The following is a 24,854-nucleotide window of genomic DNA, read 5'->3' as shown; positions in this document are numbered from 1 at the left end:
GGGTTCGTGCCCCGGTCCGGGAAGATCCCACATGCCGCGGAGCGGCTGGGCCCGTGAGCCATGGCCGCTGGGCCTGTGTGTCCGGAGCCTGTGCTCCGCAACGGGAGAGGCCACAACAGTGAGAGGCCCACATACCGCAAAAAAAAAAAAAAAAAAATTGAAAAATTGAGATCACTACCCCCATCTCCAGCATTTTCTAGTTCTTTTTCTTGTTATATTTTTTCATATAGCACATATCATCACCTATTCTTAATATAGCAATATCATCACATGTTTAATATTTAATACAGCACTTCATGAAATATTATTTTTTTTACTTTTTAATTTTTTTTTCCCATCACTCCCTAACACCAAAATTTTAGCTCACTTCAGGCAAGGATTTTTGTCAATTTAGTTCACTCCTGAATTCCTATACTGATACATTAGAGCCTCTCAATAAATACTGAATAAATGATTTAATTGATTAATAAAAAAAGAAATGCAAGGATAATTAAGCTTAACTATTATGTTCCAAATTGTAACATGTATTTCTGTACAACCATTACTTATAATAAATGATGTATAATTAACATATCTTTATCTACATAGAATTAATAAATTAATAAACTAATAAATTCTAAATTGAATAAAATCTAAATTAACATAAATAATATTAAATAGAATATGAGATAATATTTACATAACCTTAGTTTTTGACATTTTAATACAACCCAAGTCCTAGATTTTATGAATAAAAGGTGTTTATCTGACTAGACATATTTATCTATATAACAATAAAAGATGTCGTAAATCAAATCTGAAGACCATTATTAGACTTCAAAAATTATAATGTTCATTACAGTTTAAGGATTAAAATTCATAATAAAAAAGAAATATATAAAATTTTTATCAAATATAATATGATTGTTAAAAAAAATTGTAACTACTTAAAGTGGACACTGATATTTTGGCATATGTATACATCTGTGAAACAATCACTGCACTCAAAATAATTAATATCTCCATCACTCCAAAAGTTTCCTTACGGCTCTTTGTAAAAAAATCTCTTCCTCCCACCTATCCCCATGGCCCACTTACTGTCCCCAGAATGACACTATAAATTAGATCTCATTAAAGAAATAAACCAATTTGAGGAGAATTGACCATGTAACACTATTGAGCCTTACAACCCATGACATGGTTTATCTCTCCATTTATTTAGATTTTCCTTAATTTCTCTCACCAGCTTTATAAATTTCAGTGTAAAGGTCTTTTACATCTTTTACAAGGGTATCTCTATTTCATATTTTGATGCTATTATAAAGGATATGTTTTTGTATTTTTAATTTCTAATTATTCATTGTGAGTACATAAAATATAATTTATTTTATATGTATTTTATATCTTACAGAATTCCTGAGTTTGTTCATTAATGGCTTCTACTAACTTTTTAGTAAATTCCATTAGATTCCTTACATAGACAAATATGTCATCTGTGAACAAAAGCATTTTATCCAATTTGGATGCCCTTTTTTTTTCCCTTGTCCTGTTTCATTAGCCAGAACTTCCAATATTATGTTAGGTAGTAATGATGCGAGCTGACTTGTCCTTTCCCTGATCTGAGGCAGAATAATTCAGTCTTTCATCATTAATATGATATTAGTTGTAGGTTTTACATAGATCTTTTTTATCAGGTTAAGAAAGTTTGCTTCTATTCTTATTTTGCTGAGGTTTATTTTATTTTTTGGTCAGACAAATATCCCATGCTCTTCAAATTTCTGAAAGACTTTGTGGAGGACTAGTGATATTTCTTTCGTAAACACTTGGTTAATTTCATCAATGAAGTCATCCAAGAATGAATTTTTCTTTGTGAGAAGAAAAATTATTATCCATATCATCTTGAGTGAACTTTGGCAGCTTTTGTCTTTCAAAGAATTTATCCACTTTATCTAGGTTGTTGAATTTATTGCCATAAAGTTGGTCATAATATTTCCTTATTATGTTTAATATCTGTAAGATCTATACTGATATTACCCCTCTTGATTCTGATATTAGTAACTCATGTTTTCTCTTTTTCTGTTCATTTTTTTCTAATTCTTATTTATCTCTGGTGTTTATTTTAGACAGTTTCTGTTGCCATCTTTTCAAGTTCATTCATCTTTTTTCTGCAGGATCTAATCTGTTATGATACTATCCAGTGTAGTCGTCATTTCACGCATTGTGATTTTCATCTCTAGAAATTCAATTTAGGCCTCCCCACTAGGTCTACCTAACTGTTTCATTAAATGGGATACAGTTTAAATAACTATTTTAATACCTTTGACAGCTAATTCTAATATTTGTAACAGCTCTGGATCAGTTTCAATTCATTGATTTTTCTCCTGATTATTGATCATATCTTATTGCTTCTTTGCTTGCCTGGTAATTTTAGATTGTTACTAGACATTGTGAATTTTTATGTTTTTATTACTATATATTGTTGAACTTTATTCTGGAATGTGGTTGTTACTTATAAACAGATTGATCCTACTGTGTCTTGCTTTTAAGATTTGTCAGACGACAGAGAGCTGTTTAATCCAGGGCTAGTCATTCCCCACACTGAAGAAAGACCCTCTGAGCACCAGACCCAGCATCCCCATGATTAGAAGCTTTCCAGTGTAGTTGATCAGTCTCCACTCCTGGTCCCCTGTGAGCAACATCAACAGCTTCTTCTAGTCTTTTCTGGTGTTGCTTTTTTCTTGTCCCTGGGTAGTATCCTCTCACATAGGCATTGAAAAGGACTCTGTTGAATGTTCAAAATGGATCCTCTTTAGATTTGCAGAGTTGTCTAATTTTGCAACTCTTCATTACCCTTTCCTGGGAACTCTGTCTAACCACCTTGGTCTCCGTGGACCCTCAACAATGTCTCTTCAACTCAGGAAGTTTTCTGGGCTCTGCCTGAATTTTTCTTCCCTATGTCATGGCTTGGAGACTTTCTCAAGGCAGTAAATCATAGGGCTTACCTCGTTTGTTTCCCATCACTCAAAGATGATGATCTTGAGTTGCCTTCATTCCACAACTTTGAAAATGTTGGAGTTTTAAAAAATTATCTCCCACTTTTTTGTTTTTGTCAGACAGGAGGGTAAATTTGCTCCCAGCTATCCCATCATGCTTTGAAACAGAAGTTCTTACAAATAGAGTCTTAAAATTTACAAATAACCTGATAGAAAAGTGAATAAGGTATTCAGAAAGGAGATCCAGATGACTAATAAGAAGATATTCACCGTGAGATATAATTTTTTACCCATATAGATGGCAAATTAAAAGATGATCACTTACTATTGTTAGCAAAGTTATGGGGAATAAGCACTTTAATATCCTGTTAGCAGAACTGTGAATTAATACAAACAAGTTTGGAAAGTCTGGCAACAAAAAAAAAATCCACATCATTTGACACAATAATCCTTTTCAGAGAATCTATCTTCAGCATAAAGGCCATGTAATAAAATAATAATCATAGTTGTAGTCACAAAGCAGCAGACTGCTTTTAAACTTCCATAAATAGAAAGGTCAAATGTATCAGTAAATTATACATATGCTATGGAAAAATAATTAGCTACTAAAAAGAGTGAGTTCTGTCTCACTGACCATGAGGACTGACCATGATATATTGTTCAGTTAAAAGAGAAGCTCGCCAAGCAACATGAATACTATAATCCTTTTTTAATGGAAAAAAATAAAAGAACAGTGGAAAAAGTGAAAGAATAAACACCATCCTATTTTTTAACCTTCAGGAGGGTGTGCTGGAGAGATGTCATGAAAAGTTTACTAACTTTTTCATTACTTATCTTTGTATCATATTACTTTTTGTACTAAGCAAGTATTGCTTTCAAAATTTAAAAAAGTTAAGAACAATTTGAAAATCCCAAGAATGTTGCCAATCAATGTCCAATATAATTTGCTAAAATATTTACACACATATTGAAATAAAATCAATAAGGAAGTCCACTTTAATATGTATGTAATGAAACTTGGGAAGTTTATAGAATATACTGTTATATAGAATTGCAAGAGAAGTTACTTAGTAGATAAATGATATAAGAACGCTTGCAGATGGGTACAATTTAATGTTTGTTATGAAAATAAGGCACTAGAAATGGCAGGAACATTTAGAAGAACCTCAACATATCCTCTAACTTTGACCTGTGTTGCTCACTGACCAAGTATATTACCATGTAATTTAAAGTGAGACTACTGATTTGAACTAATGAACTGATATTTTATGTTTTCCTTATTTATACATCTCTTCTAAATGAATTGACTTTAAAACGTTTGTCTTAAGTATTTCTTTTCTTTAAAAATTTTTGGCCTTTTTAGTTTTGTTTATATTAAAAATTATCTGATTTTAAGATGGGTAATGTCCCTCCTCACACTCCCTGAATATTTTGGCTTATGTTGACATTTTATTAATTTTTGCTTTTATGGAGTGATTTACATGAGTCTTCTATTTCATCCCAAGCATTTCACTTTTCTCTTTCCAGTTGCATTTCTACAAAACCTTCTTTTAAAAGTCAGTATTTTTGTTTTATTGTTCTTCCATAGACCTTCATTTCATACCAATGATATGATCACTAAGTCTAAATATGCTCTAGCTGTAGACTTCCTAGGATTATATCTTTTCCAGATATTCAGTCAAAGCTGGCTTCAGACTTGACTGCTGGTTAAATGTACCATACAAATAAAGCAGCTCAACACTGATTCATGGTTCTGAATCTTCCTTAATTCATCAAATCAGGATTTTCCTGCAATACATTTTCACCCAAGGCCTTAACCTTTCAAGGATAAATAGTCAATAGCAAGTTGTTCATATTTCATAATTTAGTATTGTCCTGAGAGTCTTTACTACTTTAGAAAAATATGGGATAAAATATATTCATGTACATTTAACACTTGAAGATTTCTCTTCTAATTAAAATTCTTCAAAGAAATAAAATAAGATGGATATAACAGGCTTGCCTGATGATTTCAAATAGGTAATATATCAGAATTGGAGATCCTGTAATCTGCATGAGAAAAACAATAGCTAACATTTAACATGTGCTCCCTGTGTTTGAGGCATTATCTTAAGCAATTTACATATGTTTATTTAATCATCCAACCAGCCATACTCTTTTGTTTATTACTATTGTTAATTTCATTTTATCAATAAGAAAATTCATGGCCTTGAACGCTTACATTAAGCCACACAGATAATAAGCACCAATGCCTGAATCTGACCCAGGCAGTGGGACCACACATTCACATTCATAATTGCTACATGACATAGTGTCTCCAGAGTTCTATACAGATAATTTTATTTTTTGCTCACAGTTTTAAAACTTAACTCTTCAGAAAATTGGCATGGCCCCTAAATTTTTTTTATCATGAAATTAAACAACCTAAATCCTACCATTGTACAGTAATGCCACAATCATGTGTTATATCTCCTTTAAGCTCTTGATGTCTTGTATTATTATTTTTAAGTAGGAAATTATTTTTATTCCAAGTCAAATACATAAAAATAGATTTTCTCACACTACTCTTAGAATTGTAAAAGGGGAGAGAAAGGCACTAAAATGATATTTCACCCCCTTATCCTCTGAAACAGCCAGAGCTGGGCCCCATGTGAAAGTACTGGGTCTTACAGCTCCTGCAGACAGAGGATAGGTCTTTTCTTCTTATCTCATATGTAAGCCAGTGATTTTCAAACTTTGGAAAGGTGTGACTATTTGGTGGTTATTCTTTTTTAGATTTTAAGCCAGTGAACATGGCTGGAAATAATTTGAAATGAGGAAATTAGACAAAAGACTACCTTTCAGAAGGGAAACATTAATGAAAGATCATGTTGTAGTCATGATTTTACAAATAGAAGTTATGCCCAAACTAGCCAGTTCATAAGAATTGAAAAAAAAAGACCTTATGAGCTAGATGGTTTACATGAATAATTTTGACATAACAGTTTTATCTATTCACACTGTGAACTTAGATCTCATCAAGCTTTGTAAGTCAATTTCCAACATATTAACAATAACTATGCTGTCATTTATTGCCCATTTTGTTATAATGTGAGCTACTCAACCCCATTTCTCTGTGCCCTGAGTCACACTTCTGCTGTTCTTGCTAACCCTTTCCTGACTCCTTTAGATGTCTTCTGTATGTTTTAAAATTTCTGCACAATAACATATTTCATATGAATATCAGGCTGCTCTATGTTCTGTATTTCCCTTTACCTGATCCTTTGCCCTCAGTTTTTTTACTCTTTCTAATGTACACATAAAAGACACACATGCATGTAAATGTGGTTACCTAGAGGCTCACTACCTAGAGTAGTTTGAGTTTTCTTCAGATCTCCAGAAGTGGTGTCAGGTTTTCTGTTACTCCACTTAGGGATAAGAAAATAGGTAGTAGACAGAGGAAAGTTGATTTTTGTAATGTCACACAGACAGAATCCAAACTAGAGCTCAGAATGTCTGTCTTTAGGCTTAGAAAGCTGCCTATCTGATGTCTACATTTATCTAATCACTTTCTTCCCTAGTCTCAATTCCTTAGTCAGATAGCTACCAGTGACACACTTTACACACATGTCAAAAACTCAACTTCATCACTGCTACCAACAGCAACAGCAATAATACCAGTTTAGCAACAAGGGCAGAATGATATTCTTTGACTGCCTTTTCTGTTTTCAAAAAGAACACATGGATTTGGAAGGGCATCCCCCATACAGCCTATAATAATGTATGTAGACTAAGGGACTTGGAGCTCTGATTCAGAAATCTATGCTCGTTTGATTCCAGCATGCTTAATTTCTGAGTAGGCCTAGGCTGACAGGATCTCAGACAAGAGGAATATAAAAAAAGGAGTAAGTTAACTGGGATAAAGATGAGAAATATGAGGCATTTAAAATGTTTTCTACCACTAAATTCCTGCTTGTGATTTGCCTCACATTCATCACTTAACCTGTGAGTCTATAAATGGGGGTAATAGAACTTCCACCCTCATCACTCACTGGGGAGCCATGAATAGGACCAGGCAGCCCAGACAGAGGAGGTTTAAGCAGCCTCCTACCTCTGATGAGCAAAGACATACTTATCTAGCACCAGAATTTGTTAAGCTTGCATAAGCTGTTTCAATTTGATAAAAATGGTCTTTATTTCATACCATCATGCCATATCCTGGTTGCCTTTGTAAATAAACTTTAATTTTTACAGAAGTTTTAGGTTCACAACAAAAGTGAGAGGAAGGTACACAGATTTCCCATACACCTTCTGCCCCCCACCCTCCAAGAATAACCTCCCCCATTGTCACCATCCCCCACCAGATGTTACAATTAATGAACCTACATTGAAGCATCATTATCACCCAAAGTCTAGAGTTTATATTAGGGCTCACTCTTGGTGGGGGATATTTTCTAAGAGTTTTGACAAAGTCATAGTGACATGTATTCCTATAGAGTCGCCCTAAAATCCATATGTTGAAATCCTAACCACCAAGGCAATGGTATTAAGAGGTAGGGGCTTTTGATGTGATTAAATCTTGAGGGTGGAGCCCTCATAAAATGAAATTTGAGCCCTTATTTGAGACCTCAGAGAGATTCCCTCACCCCCTTCTGCCATCTGAGGACACAGAGAAAAAGAAGTTTATCTATGAACCAAGAAGTAGGCCCTCACCAGACATTGAATATGCCAGCTCCTTGATCTTGGACTTAACTTATAGAACTGTGAGAAATAAATTTCTGTTGTTTATAGGCCACTCAGTATTCTGTGATAGCAGCCTGAATGACTAAGATATATATCCACCATTATTGTATCATACAGAACAGTTTCACTGCCCTAAAAATTCTCTGTGCTCCACCTATTCATCCCTCCCTCCCCCCTGCCCTTGGCTACCATTGATTCTTTTACTGTCTCCATAGTTTTACCTTTTTCAGAATGTCATATAATTGGAATCATATACTATCTATTTAGATTGGTTTGTCTCACTTAGTAATATATATTTAAGTTTACTCCATGTCTATTCATGGCTTGATAGCTTACAGTTTTTAATAGCTGAATAATATTCGACTGTCAGGATATACAAGTTTATTTACCCATTCACCCACTGAAGGACTTCTTTGTTGCCTCCAAATTTTGGTAATTATGAATACAGCTTCTCTAAACATTCGTACTAATTTTCAACCTCTTAGGGTAAATACTAAGGAGCATGATTGCTGGATTGTACGATGAGTATATTTAGTTTTGTAAGGTACTACCGAACTGTCTTCTGAAGTGGCTGTACCATATTTTGCATTCCCACCAACAATAAATAAGAGTTTCTGCTGCTTCATAGCCTTGTTATCATTTGGTGTTGTCAGTGCTTTTAATTTTTGCCTTTCTAATTGGTGTGTGGTCATATCTCATTATTTTAATTTCCATTTGCTTAATGGCACAGGTTGTTGATCACCTTTTCATATGCTTCTTTGCAACCTGTATATCTTCTTTTGTGTGATGTCTTTCATATATTTTGTCCATTTTTTAATCAAGTTGTTCATTTTCCACAAGTTGGATTGTAACTACCTATTCATTTTCCAGAAGTGAAAACAAGGCCAGGAATGACTTGTTCAAAGGGACAAAAACTAGTTAAAAGCAAAAGTTGAATTCTTCCCTCATTCACCCTTTCTTGTCTCATGTCTGGACTGCTATGAAAGATCTTACCGTGACCAGGTTTTAGTAGAACAGCTAAGTAGCATACTCCTGACTCTGATCCCTTGTCCACATACCTGAGTGTCTCTCCAAAGTCGATGCTTGGTGAGGTCATTCTGTGAGTGCTCACTGTCTTGAGAACACAAGCCCTGCGTGCCAATCTGCATTCCATCCACACACTGTCTACTGTCCACCTCAGATGTGATGCTTTAGGAAAACTGGATTATTAGCTATTCCCTAACCCTATCAATTTTCTGTCATGGCTTCATCACTTTATACATGGAAATCTTCCTGGATTGTTCTCTTTCACTTCAAACTAACAAATTTCTACCTCTCCTTTTTTTTTTTTTTTTTCTGTACACGGGCCTCTCACTGTTGTGGTCTCTCCCGTTGCGGAGCACAGGCTCCGGACGCGCAGGCTCAGCGGCCATGGCTCACGGGCCCAGCCGCTCCTTGGCATGTGGGATCTTCCTGGACCGGGGCACGAACTCGTGTCCCCTGCATCGGCAGGCGTACTCTCAACCACTGCGCCACCAGGGAAGCCCTCTACCTCTCCATTTTTGATCCCTAGGTATCTTCATGTAAAGGTATTTATTTTACTTTTTATGATTGTCTTTGTCTTTTGTCTTTTTTAATTTTTTCTTAAGCAGGGTGCTTTCCTTTTTAAGAACAGAGACAAGAAGGAAACTCACATTCACTATCTTTCCCATCTCAGTGATGACACCACGATTAAATCCTTTGCACAGTCAGAAATCTAAGCATCACCCTTGAGTCCATTTTCACTCTCCTCCCTTCTCACAGTGGCAGCACAGATGACAGCACTGGTACGTGCACTGCTCAACACTGTCCCAACCCTTTCCCGTTTCCAGTCTAGTTCAATTTTAATCTATTTTCCTTATTATGTCCCTAATATTCCCTTTAAGATATAAAACTGGTTATTTCACTGTCCAGATAAATACTACCTAGGCCTTCTATTATGTTTAGAATAAAGCCAAGAGGAACCACTATGATTCAGCCCCTGCCTGCTTATCTCACCTAATATCACTCTCTCTGCTGTTCACTAAAGTCATAATATATATGCACTGACATTGTCTCTGTCCCTTAAAAAGGCTCAACTCCTTCCTGGATCATTGCCTTATGTTCCAGCTCCTGGAAGATCAGTGCTCCAGGCTCCTTCTCATTCAGATCTCAGTCCTTTGTTACCTCTTCAGAAAGACTGTGGCTGACGTCCCCTGTAAACCTGCTTCCCCAGGCCCTCAGTGCTGTTGCCCTGATTCCTTTCTTCATAGCATATTACTTTCTGAAATGAGCTTGTTTATTCCTTTCTTTGCTTTTTTTTTTTTTTTTTTTTGATCTTTTTCCCCACATTAGTATCTAAGCTCAATGAGGGCTATCTTGTTTATTCTTAGAACCTGGAACAAATATATAACAAATAAGCATATTTGAATATTTAATCTATATAATGTTAACATATTTAACAATAATCTATTTCTTCACCAAGAAAAGCAGTAAGAGAGTGCCAAATGCTCCCTTCCTGACCCTGGCCATGTTATGTTTGTACAGTTTCAGTAGAAACAACCACCTTCTGTCCCCAGCACTGAATGTTATGAGCCTTGCTGGTACTCTGGATCTTTAGAATAAAGTAAAAAGCCCATTTTCAGGCAAAGGACAGGAGCATTGTAGATAGTATCCAGATGTTGCCTGACCCTGCATTTCATAGGTACTAAAGGAAAACTGAAGTTCCTTTGGCTGATCTCCACCTCTTGAGAGCCTACAATTTCTCTCATTGGCATAAAAACAAATCAAAGGGTAACCTTCATCACAGAGAACAAACTTAAAGCTAATGGGTCCTAGAGCATGTTCTTATAGAACAATTAAATGTTTACATTCTCCCAACCAGCATTTGCAGAATAAATATTTTAAATGAGTGGTGAAGGGGGCTGGGGAAAGATTATGACCTGAATGCCAATTCTTTATACTACTGGGTTGGCTAAAAGTTCGTTTGGGTTTTTCCCTGAGATGTTACGGAAAAACCCGAATGAACTTTTTGGCCAACCCAATGCTTCTTCCATGTCTTTGATGAAACGACTTGACAGACACAAGCATCTTGGTAGGGAGGCTGAAGGGTCTTAAACTACCTGATGTTGGATGTGATTCCAAGAAAGCAGACATTACTTCTAACCTTTGAGATGCAGCGTTAGGGAGGGTGGAAATCCAAGCCCTGAAAGGAGTCTTAGAAAAGGACCATCAATGCTCTGATGGCTGAGAGGATCTGGTGGCTTCCTGCAGTGAATCCCTTCAGCAACATGCAGAATTGGATTGACTCTGACTACTCGCTGTGTATGTTCATTTTGTGGAAGAAGGAGAGAGGGGTTGCCTGATGCAGTTGTCTCTAGTGCCCTTGAGGATAGCTATACAGATGTCCTGTGGGATTGAGTCCTGGGGGAAGCCTGAGAACAGAGAGATGTCCCGTTCCCCCTTCAGAGGGTCAGCCTAGCCTGCCACCCCCTGCATGCCCACCAGAGCAATCCAAGTCTTCCTTGCTTAGAGGTTTGCCCCTGACAAAGAGCCTCCAGCACAAGAACTTTTTGAATGCTGAAAAAAATCCACCTTGCAGATAGGCAAACACCATTTACCATCCATTTGAAAGACCTTACCAAATTGAGAAAGGGAAACCCAGCTGAACAATCCAACAGGCGGTTCCCATTGAGGCAAAAACAGTGAAGCAAGGAAAGGAATAAAGGACAGCACCCAGGTCTTCAAACTCTAAATCTGTGTTCTTTCACTTTGCAATTCTGATTTATTTCACGAGACTACTTAGAAACTTTCACATCATATTTTGACATATTTTTTTCAAATACTTCTTTTACTGTATTGCACTCATATACCACAACAAGTCCATTTCTTCAGTTACTGACCATGGAACTAAAGTTTTTTTTATCAACTGTCTCTTCTTTTCCTTTCCTAATTATTCAGTAGCTGGAATTTTCACTCAGCACCCTTCACCGTAGCTGGATACTCTCATTCCAGCTCACCTTTGCTCATCTTCTGTGCCAGATTCACCTTTCCCATCTGGCAAACAATTCTGTTCGCCTCTAATACACTGTTTGAAAAAGTAGCACTTTAATTATGTTTAAGGACGACTCTATTCTAATATGATTAAATATTCAGGAAGAATACTATGCAAAGAGTTTTTGTGATTATAGTGGAGGTAGCTAGAAGCTGCAAGCCCAATAAAAGTATAACATTTTTTCAAAAGGCAGGCAAAGCCTATTTTATACTCTTCTCAAATAACTTTTAAAAAATTATCATGACTGAGTGGGTTGTTGTTTCCTGACTAAAAGATAACTCAGAAGAAATCATCACAGCATTTTCATTTGGGAGAAAACAAAGGAGAACTTCTAGGAGAGATTTTCTCATGAGATATTTATATAGCTCTCCTCAGTTAATACTTTTTTTTCACTTTAGAGTTCAACTTTTTTTAATAAAACAAAACTTTAAAGTAGCAGCCACAAAAACAAAAACCTACTGAATGGGAGAAAATATTTGCAAATGATATGATAAATAAGGGGTTAATATCCAAAATATTTAAACAACTCATACAACTCTACACCAAGAAAACAAACAACCAGATTAAAAAATGGGCAGAAGAACTGAATAGACATTTTTCCAAAGAAGACATACAGATGGTCAACAGACGCATGAAAAGATAATCAACATCATTCATCTTCAGGGAAATGCAAATCAAAACCACTATGAGATATCACCTCACACCTGTCAGAATGGCTATCATCAGAAAGAACACAAATAACAAATGTTGGCGATGATGTGGAGAAAAGGGAAACCTTGTACACTGTTGCTGGAAATGTAAATTGGTGCAGCCACTGTGGAAAAAACAGTATGGAGGTTTCTCAAAAAACTAAAAATAGAGCTCATACAACTCTACACCAAGAAAACAAACAACCAGATTAAAAAATGGGCAGAAGAACTGAATAGACATTTTTCCAAAGAAGACATACAGATGGTCAACAGACGCATGAAAAGATAATCAACATCATTCATCTTCAGGGAAATGCAAATCAAAACCACTATGAGATATCACCTCACACCTGTCAGAATGGCTATCATCAGAAAGAACACAAATAACAAATGTTGGCGATGATGTGGAGAAAAGGGAACCCTTGTACACTGTTGGTGGAAATGTAAATTGGTGCAGCCACTGTGGAAAAAACAGTATGGAGGTTTCTCAAAAAACTAAAAATAGAGCTACCATATGATCTAGCAATTCCACTCCTGGACACATATCCAAAAGTAACAAAAACACTAGTTGAAAATATACATGCAACGTGGATGGACTTGGACAGTATTGCGTTTAGTGAAATAAGTCAGACAGAGAAAGACAAATACTGTATTATATCACTTATATGCAGAATATAAAAATAAAACAAACTAGTAAATATAACAAAAGAGTAGCAGCCACTAAAACATTAGCATAACATTGGCAATAAACAATTTTTTAAACCAACAGAAGGAATCAAAGTTGAATTGGGTGAACAGTGACTCAGAGGGTTTTGTTTTGTGGTTTTTTTTTTTTTTTTTGCGGTACGTGGGCCTCTCACTGTTGTGGCCTCTCCTGTTGCGGAGCACAGGCTCCGGACACGCAGGCTCAGCGGCCATGGCTCACGGGCCCAGCTGCAAAGCGGCATGTGGGATCCTCCTGGACCGGGGCACGAACCCATGTCCCTGCATCGGCAGGCGGACTCTCAACCACTGCGCCACCAGGGAAGCCCTCAGAGGGTTTTAAGAAGGCCTCCGTCCTTGCCCAGGTATGTTGCTGAAAGTTGTTTGCTCTAACATTTCCTGAACAAGTATAGAGATGCAGTATCTACACTCACTTATGCTCCACTGGTTCAGGGCTTTTCTGTACTGTGTCCTCAGCACTTACCTCAGTGCCTGGCACTACTTGCTGCTCAAAAATACATTGAATAGCCCTCTCCACCTCATCTCCCATCTGCATCTGTGCCTCGTCCCCTTCTCTCAGTCTCTTTCTTCCCCATCACTTCCCCAGACACTGACACCCAGTTACTCCAGTTTCCCCGACTTCAACTTTGGTCTTCAGCCCCATTCACCCGAGGATTTGCCTGAAGGCCACCCCCAACTCTGCACCTGCCCCCTTAGGGCCACTATGGACCATGACTAAGACAGGCCCCACCCCCATGGCCCCACCGCTCAGGGCAGAGGAAGAAGACAAGGAGGACTATGAGCCTGTCCCAGAGCCCCCCAACCCCACCCAGGAGCACTGGCAGAAGCCTACTCCTCAGCACCAGCCCCCCACCCCCAGGACTACACCTTCACCTTCTTTGACCCCAAAGACCCTGCCTTTTAAGAGATTCTGTATGACCCGCAGACCACCATCGCTGAGTTGTTCGCCATTGTGCACCAGTGGGTGCCCCAAATCCAGTACAAGATCGATGTCATTGGCAATGAGATTCTGCGACGAGGCTGCCACGTGATGGGCTGACCTAACATGACACTGCTCCATTATACGTGCAAGGCTGGGGACCACAGTGTCGAGTTCCCCGTGGCGGCTGTGCGCCTCTTGCAGCAGCTGCTGGCGCTGGGCGCAGACGTGACCCTGCGCAGCTGCTGGGCCAACATGAACATGCTTCACTACTCAGTCTATTTCGACGTGCCCGGTCTTGTGCATATGCTACTGAAGGGTGTATGGCCCCGAGTGGTGAGCTCCAAGTACAGTGACTTCAGCCATGGCTCAGCCCTGCACATTGCTGCTTCCAGCCCATGCCTGGGCGCGGCCAAGTAATTTGCTGGAACATGGTGCCAACCCGGCGCTTCGGAACCGAAAGGGACCCGTGCCAGCAGAGGTGGTCCCAGAGGAGTTGTCCCATGGACATATCTCTGGACAAGGCCGAGGGGCGCTGGTGGCCAAGGAGCTGTGGACGCTACTGGAGGAGGCTGTGCCGCCCTCCTGCGCCCTCCCTAGGGTCACGCTACCTAACTATGACAACGTCCCAGGCAATGCCATGCTCAGCACACTGGGCCTGCAGCTGAGACACTGCGTGTTACTGGATGGCCAGAAGACCCGCAGCTGCTGCTCTGCGGGAGCTCAGAGCTCACCAATGGCCAGTGGGTGGGCATGCAGCTTGATGAACCTGAGGGCAAGAATGATGGCAGTGTTGGGGGTGTCTGGTACTTCATCTGCCTTCCCAAGCAGGGTCTCTTTGCCTCTTTGTCCAAGATCTCCAAGGCAGTGGGCTCACCTTCCTCATCCATCACCTCCACACCTCGGACTCCCTGGATGGACTTCTTCCGAGTCACTGGCAAAGACCGCAGGGAACACAAAGGTAAGAATAGGCCCCCGTCAGCCCTGACTCTGGGTGGCCTGCAGCAGCATGAGGGAGTCAAGGCTGAGGTTGGGGACCAAGTCCTCATCACAGGCCAGAAGCAAGGGATTGTGCGCTTCTGCGGGAAGCCAGACTTTGTCCCAGGTTACTGGTATGGCATCCAGCTAGACCATCAGCAAGCATGATGGCTCTGTCTTCGGTGTCTGGTACTTCACCTGCCCCCCTCGGCATGGAGTCTTTGCATCAGCATCTGGAATTCAGAGGACTGGTAGATCCACTGACTCGCCTGGGGACAGTGTCAGAGCCAAAAGTGAATCAAGTGACAATGATGCAGACCAAAACACCTTCACAACAGTCTGGACCCCAAAGGACATCGCATCAGAGAGCTCCATCTCCAGGTTGCTCTTCTGCTGCTGGTTTCCCTGGATGCTGAGGGCGGAGATGCAGTCTTAGAGGCTCTGGACATTCCACAGAGACACAGAACCCCCTCTAGCATCTCCTGACACAAGGAGCCCCTTAGTCACTTGAGATAGCGTTTCCCAGTGACGTATCCAGAAGAGGGACCCCATTAGCCAGGCTTCGATCACTAAGGCCCCATTATTAACAGATTCCCCCATGATAACCCCCCAAATATAGACCCTATGTTACCCAGAAAGAGATTCCTTGAGTGTAGTACCTTTAGGCTAGTCCCAACCCCTAAGATCAGACTCCCCAGTAACAGATTTCCACATCACCCCAAATTACGGTAACTTTCTATACATAATGCTCTACAGCAGAACATTCCTGAGTCACTGGCTCAGAACCCTTCCCTATTAACAAAGATTCCCCCCCGCCCCCATCAAGTCCCCTTGAAAGAAACACCTCCAGAGCAACAGAGTAACAGACTCACATTTAACATCAGTCCCCTCAAGATATTTTGACCCCCACGGTCACTCCCAAACCCTTACACTGCAATCAGAGACTCCCTCCATTAACAAAACCCCCTGCTCTTACCCCTCAAGAAGAGACCTACATTAACCAGTCCACTGTCACCCCCAATTTACAGGCACCAAAACAGTCCTGGAAGTGCTAATTACAGGGCTGCCAAGTCTTCCTGTCCTCTGCACCCTCAAGAAACCCCCAGTACCTTGTATGAAGCCCACCCCATGCAGCCCACAGCACCTGTGCTGGACAGGCTCCCAGAAAATTCTCTATTTTTTAAGTAATTATTTCCCCCTTTAGGGGACCCCAAAATTTGGAGGCCCCATTCTGGGACTCTGAGGATCCTAAACCCCAGAGTACATGTCCCAGACTTTCCTGTGTCCCCAAGTCCTACAGCCCCTAGGAGGCTCCAAAACCCTAACTCCCAGGACCCCAAATCATGGAAACCCCAAATCCCCCAGGAATCCCAAACTTAAAAAATCCAAGCCTCTAGGAAACCCCAGTCATGGAGGTCCTTGTGCCTGGGATGGAGGAGATTGTGGTCCGGCTATGCATCCCGGGCCCCCGGGGCACCGCAATCCCTATTGGTAAGCACTAGGGGACAACAAACAGGAATTCTCATCCCTGGAAACCAGAGGACTTCAGTGCCCTGAGTCCATGGATCTTTAGACACCAAAATTCCAAGAGCCCCAGCCACAATGCCCCAGATCTTCAAGCTTACATCTCTAATACATGAGAGGCACCAAGACCTTGAGGGGATCCCAAATTCTGGACCCCCCATTTCAATGTACATTCTGGTCACAGGTCCAAAACACCAAACCTAAGTTACTGGCCCTGAAGGACCTCACAGCACGCTGGCCAGACTAAGAGCCTGATGGAGATCCTGAAGACCTAGAGGGTCCAGGGCAGACCCTGAAACCAAGGACAGCTCATGACTGTCCCTTCACTGCATGTCTCCAAACTCAGCATGACCCCTACTCCCTTCAATAGAGACGTTTCTGTGGCAATAAATAAATACATAAATAAAATACATTTAATGAGTAAATAGGGCTTCCCTGGTGGCACAGTGGTTGAGAATCTGCCTGTTAATGCAGGGGACACGGGTTCGAGCCCTGGTCTGGGAGGATCCCACATGCCGCGGAGCAACTAGGCCCGTGAGCCACAACTACTGAGCCTGCGCGTCTGGATCCTGTGCTCCGCAACAAGAGAGGCCGCGATAGTGAGAGGCCCGTGCACCGCGATGAAGAGTGGCCCCCCGCTTGCCACAACTAGAGAAAGCCCTCGGACAGAAACGAAGACGCAACACAGCAAAAATAAATAAATAAACTCCTGCCCCCAACATCTTAAAAAATAATAATAATAATAAGTAAATGGATGATTTATTTTAAGAAAACTTCTTTAGGCACTTTTAAAACTCCAGCTGGTTAGATGCTTTACTATCTTGAATATATAAATTTTTCATGTCCAGGGAAGGACTGGAATTGCAAGGTTATTGATAAAAATCACCCATGTAGTCCATGTTCTATCAACCTTATTCATGCGCAGAATTTGCACTCTCCTTTAAAAATATCCTTATCATGATGATTTCTTTGTTAAGAATTTGGGCCCCTTAGGTCAATGTATCAGTACCAATAACTATCATCAGTTCTGTGTTAACCAAGAGTTCATTTTGCATACTTGTAAATTAAGGTATATATTATATGCCAAAGTATTAAATTAAAGTAAGTCCCCTACATATGAACAAGTTCCACTCTGAGAGTGTAAGTCCAATTTGTTTATAAGTCCAATAAATTTAGCCTAGGTACCCAACTAACACAGTCAGCTATATAGTATTGTACTGTGACAGGTTTATAATACTTTTGACACAAATAATATGTAATCAAACAAACATAAAACATTTTCAATCTTAAAGTATAGTACCTTGAAAAGTTCAGTAGATAGTACAATAGCTGGCATACAGAGGCTGGCATCCAGTGAAAAGGCAAGAAGAGTTATTGACTGGAGGGAGAGGAGGTGGGGGATGGTAGAGCTGAAGGCTCATCAGCAGTAGGAGATGGAGGGCAAGCTGCAATTTCACTCATGGCTGATGTTGATGGCACAGGTTCTGGTTCCTTGCTGGATTCAACTCTATCTGCCCTCTTGAAAAAATGATGTAATGATAGTAGTAGCTATCACTGGGTAGTAGCTCTTTTTTTCTCCTCATTGATGACACTGTAGCACTGGATCGCATTCTGAATGGCAGCTGCAACCTTCGTGTACCGTTCTATGTTCAGGTCCTGTGCCTCAAAAACTAACAGTGCCTCCTCAAATAAAGAAAATCCCCTTGCCATTTCCTGTGTTGTGAATCTCTTCAGTTCTTCGGTTACTTCTTTTACCTGGTGTCTCTCTTCATCCTTTCTGTCGACCTCCAATTCCATCAGGTCTTCATTAGTAACCTCCTCATGTTGAACAGCAAGGAGTTCAGTGAAGTCATCCTCCTGCAGATCTAGCTCCAGCTTCTCACTGAGGGTCACTGAATTGCTGAAGACCTCTTTGGAATCCTTATCCACCTTCTCAAATCCACGATAATCATGAACAAACTGTGGTCAAATGTTCTTCCAAACCCCATTCATGGTGATGACTGTAACCTCACGCCAAGCAAAGTCAATGTGTTTTATGGCCTTGTAGATGTTATAGTCCTTCCAAAATTGTTGCAAGGTTGTTCCTGATTCATCACTCGCCTTTACTGCCTGACAAAAAGTGTGATGTAAATAATATTTCTTGAAAGTCGCTCTAACTCCCTGGTCCATAGTTGGATGAGCGATGTAGTATTAGGTGGCAGATGCACTACTTTGACATTGGAATGAAACTCGTCCATGAATGGGGGGAGGTGGCCCGGAGCACTGTCAAGCGGCAAAAGAATGTTGAATGGGACATCTTTCTCCAAGCAATATTTCTCTACCTCCAGGATAAATTGGTGGAAAAACCAGTCCTGGAAAATGGCCTGTGTTACCCAGGGGTTACTCTTCCACACAACAGGAAGAGAGCCATTGGGTATGTTTTTAAGGGCTCTTGGGTTCTCTGAATGGTAAATTAAAAGATGCTTCAGCTTCATATTGCCAGAAGCATTGCCACCAAACAACAGAGTTAGCCTATCCTTTGCTGCTTTGTACTCTGGCATCAACTTTTCTTCCTTAACAGATGTAACTTTCATCTAGCATCCTCTTCCAGTACAGTCATGTGTCATCCACCTTAAGAACATGCTTGGGTAAATATGCACCTTCATCAATAATTTCTCAAAGCGTTTCAGGAAATTCCTGGGCATCTACCATATATGCACCTGCTGCCTCGCCACTTACTTTTATGTTGTGAAGGTTGGTTCTAGCCTTGAACCAATAAAACCAGCCATGACTGGCATTAAAAGATGCACCTCTAATTCTTTGCCATGTTTCTTCTTCAAGTCTTCATAAAGGCTTTCAGCCTTCTCTTGAATCATCATTAAGCTGAGCAGGACTGGATGCTGATCCTGATCCTGCATCCACACACTGAGAATTTTCTCCATCTCCTCCAACATTTTTCCACACTTCTTAAATATTATTTTCGACATCATCGGCACAGCAGATTTCACATGTTCCATGATGTTGTTCTTGTTCTTTTGAATTATGCTGATGGTTGAATGATTCATGTTATGAGAAGAAGCGACACTTACTTTTCACCTCACTCCACTCTCTCAATTATTTTAACTTTTGTTTCCATCATTATCACTTGGCGCTTCTTAGCAGTACCAGCTACATCACTGCTGTTTTTACGCTTGCTTCCAGACATCCTGGGCTTGAAGTAAAGATACTGTACTCTGTACAGTACCGTACAGTAAAGTACACAAAAGCACAACCACTTGTAGAGGAAACATACACGTGACAATGTACGCCAGACACGTGACCTAACTTACGTGATCGGACATGCGAACGTACATTCGAATCTTTGAAGGTTCACAACTTGAGTGTTCGTATGTAGGGGACTTACTATAATGCCTATTTCAACTTAAAATGCAGATAGAGCTCCTATATCATGTGCACAGTAAGTTGCTAAGAAAATTTCCTGAAGAAAATTTAGTCACTTTGACTCTACCTAGTCAAATGGAACTTGGTATTTTTAGAATAACAGCCAAAGTCTCTCATTTAGTTCTATATACATATTTATCTAACACCCTAAACCTGAGGTCATGGCTGACTTTATAAGCTAGGATTAGCAAAGGCATAAGACTAAACACATGAGTCTTTCATGCTCATTCAAAAGGTCTTGATTCCTAGACCTCATATATCAGTGGCTAATGTTTACTAAGGTAAAATAGAACAAGATAGAATATACACCCTCCCAATAATCCTGCAGAATATCTACATAAAATCTATACAGTTGCTATCTTATTCTTTGGTGATTTTTACATAGTCTGCAATATGACTTTAATAATGGTTAAAGAAGAGAAAACAGTCTGGAGTAACAAGTCACCATCACTAGTAGTTCAAGTCCACAACATTTTTACTTCGTGATATTCAATCTCCTTTGATAAATATGCTTTATAAAGCCTTTATACAGACTTTATGCAGAGTAATACATTGAGCAGATTTTTAGTAAATATTAATTAACTGTTCTCTGACCACATTTTCTTAATGAATTTTTCTGGTCCCTACACTGGGCTGGTTAAAACTCACCTTGTAGGGCTTCCCTGGTGGCGCAGTGGTTGAGAATCCGCCTGCCGATGCAGGGGACACGGGTCCGTGCCCCGGTCCGGGAAGATCCCACATGCCGCGGAGCGGCTAGGCCCGTGAGCCATGGCCGCTGAGCCTGTGCGTCCGGAGCCTGTGTACCGCAAAAAAAGAAAAAAAAAAAAAAAAAACTCACCTTGTGTTTGCTAAGAGCTTTTATCTAATAGCCTAAGATGTTTTGCTAAATAATAGCTTGTCTAGCACAGCAATAGTTGTTTTCTGAAATAGCTTCCTACCCTTTCCAACTCGGCTACAGGTTTGATATTGGCACAAGACCCATTACCTCCCATACTTTCTTGTTTATTATGCTGGTCAAAGTGTCCTAACCTAACTATTTGTAGGGGCTGAGGAAGTCCCAGGTCTTTTTGTCCAGGTCATGAATTTCATGGAAATTGTTTCATAGGGACAGTTTGCATCACCCTGAGCAAAAGGAACATATAACAGTGCTGTGAATATCTTTGATGTTATTTCAAGATAGCAAATTTTAAAAACTGATTTTGGTAGCAAAAAAGACAATTTTTGGACATCACAGGAAAAATAAAATTAAAATTTCGATTAATTCTTAAAACGTCTTTGTGTGATGTGCATGTATTATTTAAGCATTGATAAACTCCTATCAGATTCACTGTTAATTATTTTAATCCTTCTACCTGAAGCCAAACCTGCAGATCAAACCAATCAGCACTTCTAACATAAATTTATAACTCAACTTGCAATGTAAGGAGTAAATTAGTGTGTGTTTGTCTTATTCACTGCAAGTATACCCCAAAGTAGTAAAACATTCTTTATTATTTGAAGTGCAGAATCCCAATAATTTCAAATCCTATCTAAAATAATATTAAAATTTATGCGTAAGTATTACTTATTTTTTTGACAAGAACGTTGTCTTCATACTATGGATTGGCCTTATTATAAAAACTTTGGAATAATCCAGTTTTGCATACAAATTAAACATGTATATTAAGTTGTCTTTTATTATTTATTTATTTTAAATGACTGGAATTTAATTTTTTCACATTTATTCACCCTGAATTGTTATAACTTTACCTGTCTTTGTCCCTTATGAAAGTTTTCACAAGCTTATGTGATTATTTCTCTATCTGCATCTCTTTATCCCTCAAGGATCTTTTAACATTAAAGTGGTAAATAAAATAATAATAAAATAGTATCAGAAAAATACAAATTATTATTACTACTTCTGAACTTATAGTTTTACTTCTCAGTGAATATCTGTTTTAGTAAATTAAGCATAAAAATTATAAATGCTATAAAACTATAACTACCCATTCATATGCATAATTATTTTATGACTCCAAAATCTTAGAACTCAGTAGTACTCAAGTCAACTAATATGTAATATATATTTATTTTCAAGTTTTATTTTATATTGGAGTATAGTTGATTCACAATGTTGTGTTCATTTCAGGTGTACAGAAAAGTGATTCATACATACATGTATACATACATATATGTATAACTGTTCTTTTTCAGGTTCTTTTCCCATTTAGGTTATTACAGAATATTGAATAGAGTTCCCTATGCTATACAGCAGGTCCTTGTTGATTATCAATTTTGTGTATAGTAGTGTGTATATGTTAACCCCAAACTCCTAATTTATCCCTCCCCCACCACCTTTCCCCTTTGGTAACCATAAGTTTGTGTTCTGTGTCTGTGAGTCTCATCTTTTTTGTAAATAATTCATTTGTGCCATTTTTTAGATTCCACATATAAGGGATATCATATTATATTTGTCTTTCTCTGTCTGACTTAGTTCACTTAGTATGATAATCTCTAAGTCCATCCATGTTGCTTCAAATGACATTATTTCATCCTTTTTATGGCTGAGTAATATTCCACTGTATATATGTACCACATCTTTTTTATCCATTCATCTGCCAACAGACATTTAGGTTGCTTCCGTGTCTTGGCTATTGTAACAAGTGCTGCAATGAACATCAGTGTGCGTGTATATTTTCAAAGTATGGTTTTCTCAGGATATATACTCAGGAGTGGAATTGCTGGATCATATGGCAGCTCTCTTTTTAGTTTTTTAAGGAACCACCACACTGTCCTCCATAGTGGATGTACCAATTTATATTACCACCAACAGTGTAGGAGGATTCCCTTTTTTCCACACCCTCTCCAGCAGTTCTTGTTTGTAGAGTTAAAAAAAAAAATTAATGGCATATAATTGCTTTACAATGTTGTGTTAGTTTTTTCTGTACAATGAAGTGAATCAGCTATATGTATATCTATATCCCCTCTCTCTTGGACCTCCCTCCCACCACCCCCATCCCACCCATCTATGTCGTCACAGAGCACAGAGCTCCCTGTGCTATACAGCAGGTTCCCACTAGCTGTCTATTTTACACATTGTAGTGTATTTATGTCAAACCTAATCTCTCAGTTCATCCCACCCTCCCCTTCACTCTCTGTGTCCACATATCTGTTCTCTACATCTACGTCTCTATTCCTGCCCAGCAAATAGGTTCATCTGTACTATTTTTCTAGATTCCACATATATGCATTAATATATGATATCTGTTTTTCTCTTTCTGGCTTACTGCACTCTGTATGACAGATGATAGATCCATCCTCATCTCTACAAATGACCCAGTTTAGTTCCTTTTTATGGCTGAGTAATATTCCATTGGATATATATACCACATCTTCTTTATACATTCATCTCTCCTTGGACATTTAGTTGTTTTCACGTCCTGGCTGCTTTAAATAGTGCTACTCTTTGTTGCAGTCTGCGGGTTTCTCATTGCAGTGGCTTCTCTTGTTGCAGAGCACAGGCTCTAGGTTCATGGGCTTCAGTAGTTGTGGCAGGTGGGCTCAGTAGTTGTGGCACACAGGCTTTGTTGCTCTGCAGCATGTGGGAACTTCCCAGAATGGGGATCAAACCCATGTCCCCTGCATTGGCAGGTGGATTCTTAACCACTGCACCACCAGGGAAGTCCTAGGATTTTCTATGTACAGTATCATGTCATCTGCAAACAGTGACAGTTTTATTTCTTCTTTTCCAATTTGTACTCCTTTTATTTCTTTCTTCTCTGATTGCCATGGCTAGGACTTCCAAACCTATGTTGAAGAAGAGTGGTGAGAGTGGACATCCTTCTCTTCTTCCTGATCTTAGTGGAAATGCTTTCAGTTTTTCACCATTGAGAAAGATATTTGCGGTAGCTTTGTCATATATGGGCACAGGTTCCCTCTATGCACATTTTCTGGAGTGTTTTTATTAAATGGCTGTTGAATTTTGTAAAAAGCTTTTTCTGCATCTATTGAGATGATCATATGGTTTTCATTGCTTAATTTGTTAATATGGTGTATCACATTGATTGATTTGTGTATATTGAAGATTCCTTGCTTTCCTGGTATAAATCCCACTTGATCATGGTGTATGATCCATTTAATGTGTTATTGGATTTTGTTTGCTAGTATTTTGTTGAGAATTTTTACATCTATGTTCATCAGTGATATTGGTCTGTAATTTTCTTTTTTGGCAGTGTCTGTGTCTGGTTTTGGTATCAGGGTGATGGTGGTTTCATAAAACAGATTTGGGAGTGTTCCTCCCTCGCAATTTTTTTGGAAGAGTTTGAGAAGGATAGATGTTAGCTCTTCTCTAAATGTTTGATAGAATTTGCCTGTGAAGCCATCTCATCCTGGACTTTGGTTTGTTGGAAGATTTTTAATTACAGTTTCCATGTCATTATTGTTATAAGTCTGTTTATATTTTCTAATTCTTCCAGTTTCAGTCTTGGAAAATTGTACCTTTTCAAGAATTTGTCCATTTCTTCGTGGTTGTCCATTTTATTGGCATATAGTTGTTTGTACTAGTCTCTTATAATCCCTTGTATTTCTGCAGTGTCAGCTGTGATTTCTCCTTTTTCATTTCTAATTTGATTGATATGCATCCTCTCCCTTTTTTTCTTGATGAGTCTGGCTAAATCTTTCTCAATTTTGTTTATCTTCTCAAAGAACCAACTTTTAGTTGTATTGATCTTTGCTATTGTTTTCTTTGTTTCTATTTCATTTACTTCTGCTCTGATCTTTATGATTCCTTTCCTTCTACTGAGTTTGGGTTTTCTTTGTTCTTCTTTCTCTAGTTGCTTTAGGCATAAATTTATTTGAGATTTTTCTTCTTTCTCAAG

At 39.2% G+C, this 24,854-nt stretch overlaps 1 protein-coding gene and 1 pseudogene across 2 annotated transcripts in view; both read left to right on the top strand.

Moving 5' to 3' along the window:
• KHDRBS2 (KH RNA binding domain containing, signal transduction associated 2) overlaps positions 1-24,854 on the top strand; it is a 725,702-nt gene that overhangs the window by 373,155 nt on the left and 327,693 nt on the right. The gene's annotated exons all lie outside the window — the stretch shown is intronic.
• Positions 13,868-15,490, top strand: LOC102977512 (CAP-Gly domain-containing linker protein 3-like; annotated as a pseudogene).

This window comes from Physeter macrocephalus, chromosome 18 (assembly GCF_002837175.3).
Source record: "Physeter macrocephalus isolate SW-GA chromosome 18, ASM283717v5, whole genome shotgun sequence".
In the NCBI taxonomy this organism is placed as follows: Eukaryota; Metazoa; Chordata; class Mammalia; order Artiodactyla; family Physeteridae; genus Physeter; species Physeter macrocephalus.
Note: the sequence above shows the minus strand (reverse complement) of the source record. Positions and strands in the feature narration are given on the sequence as shown.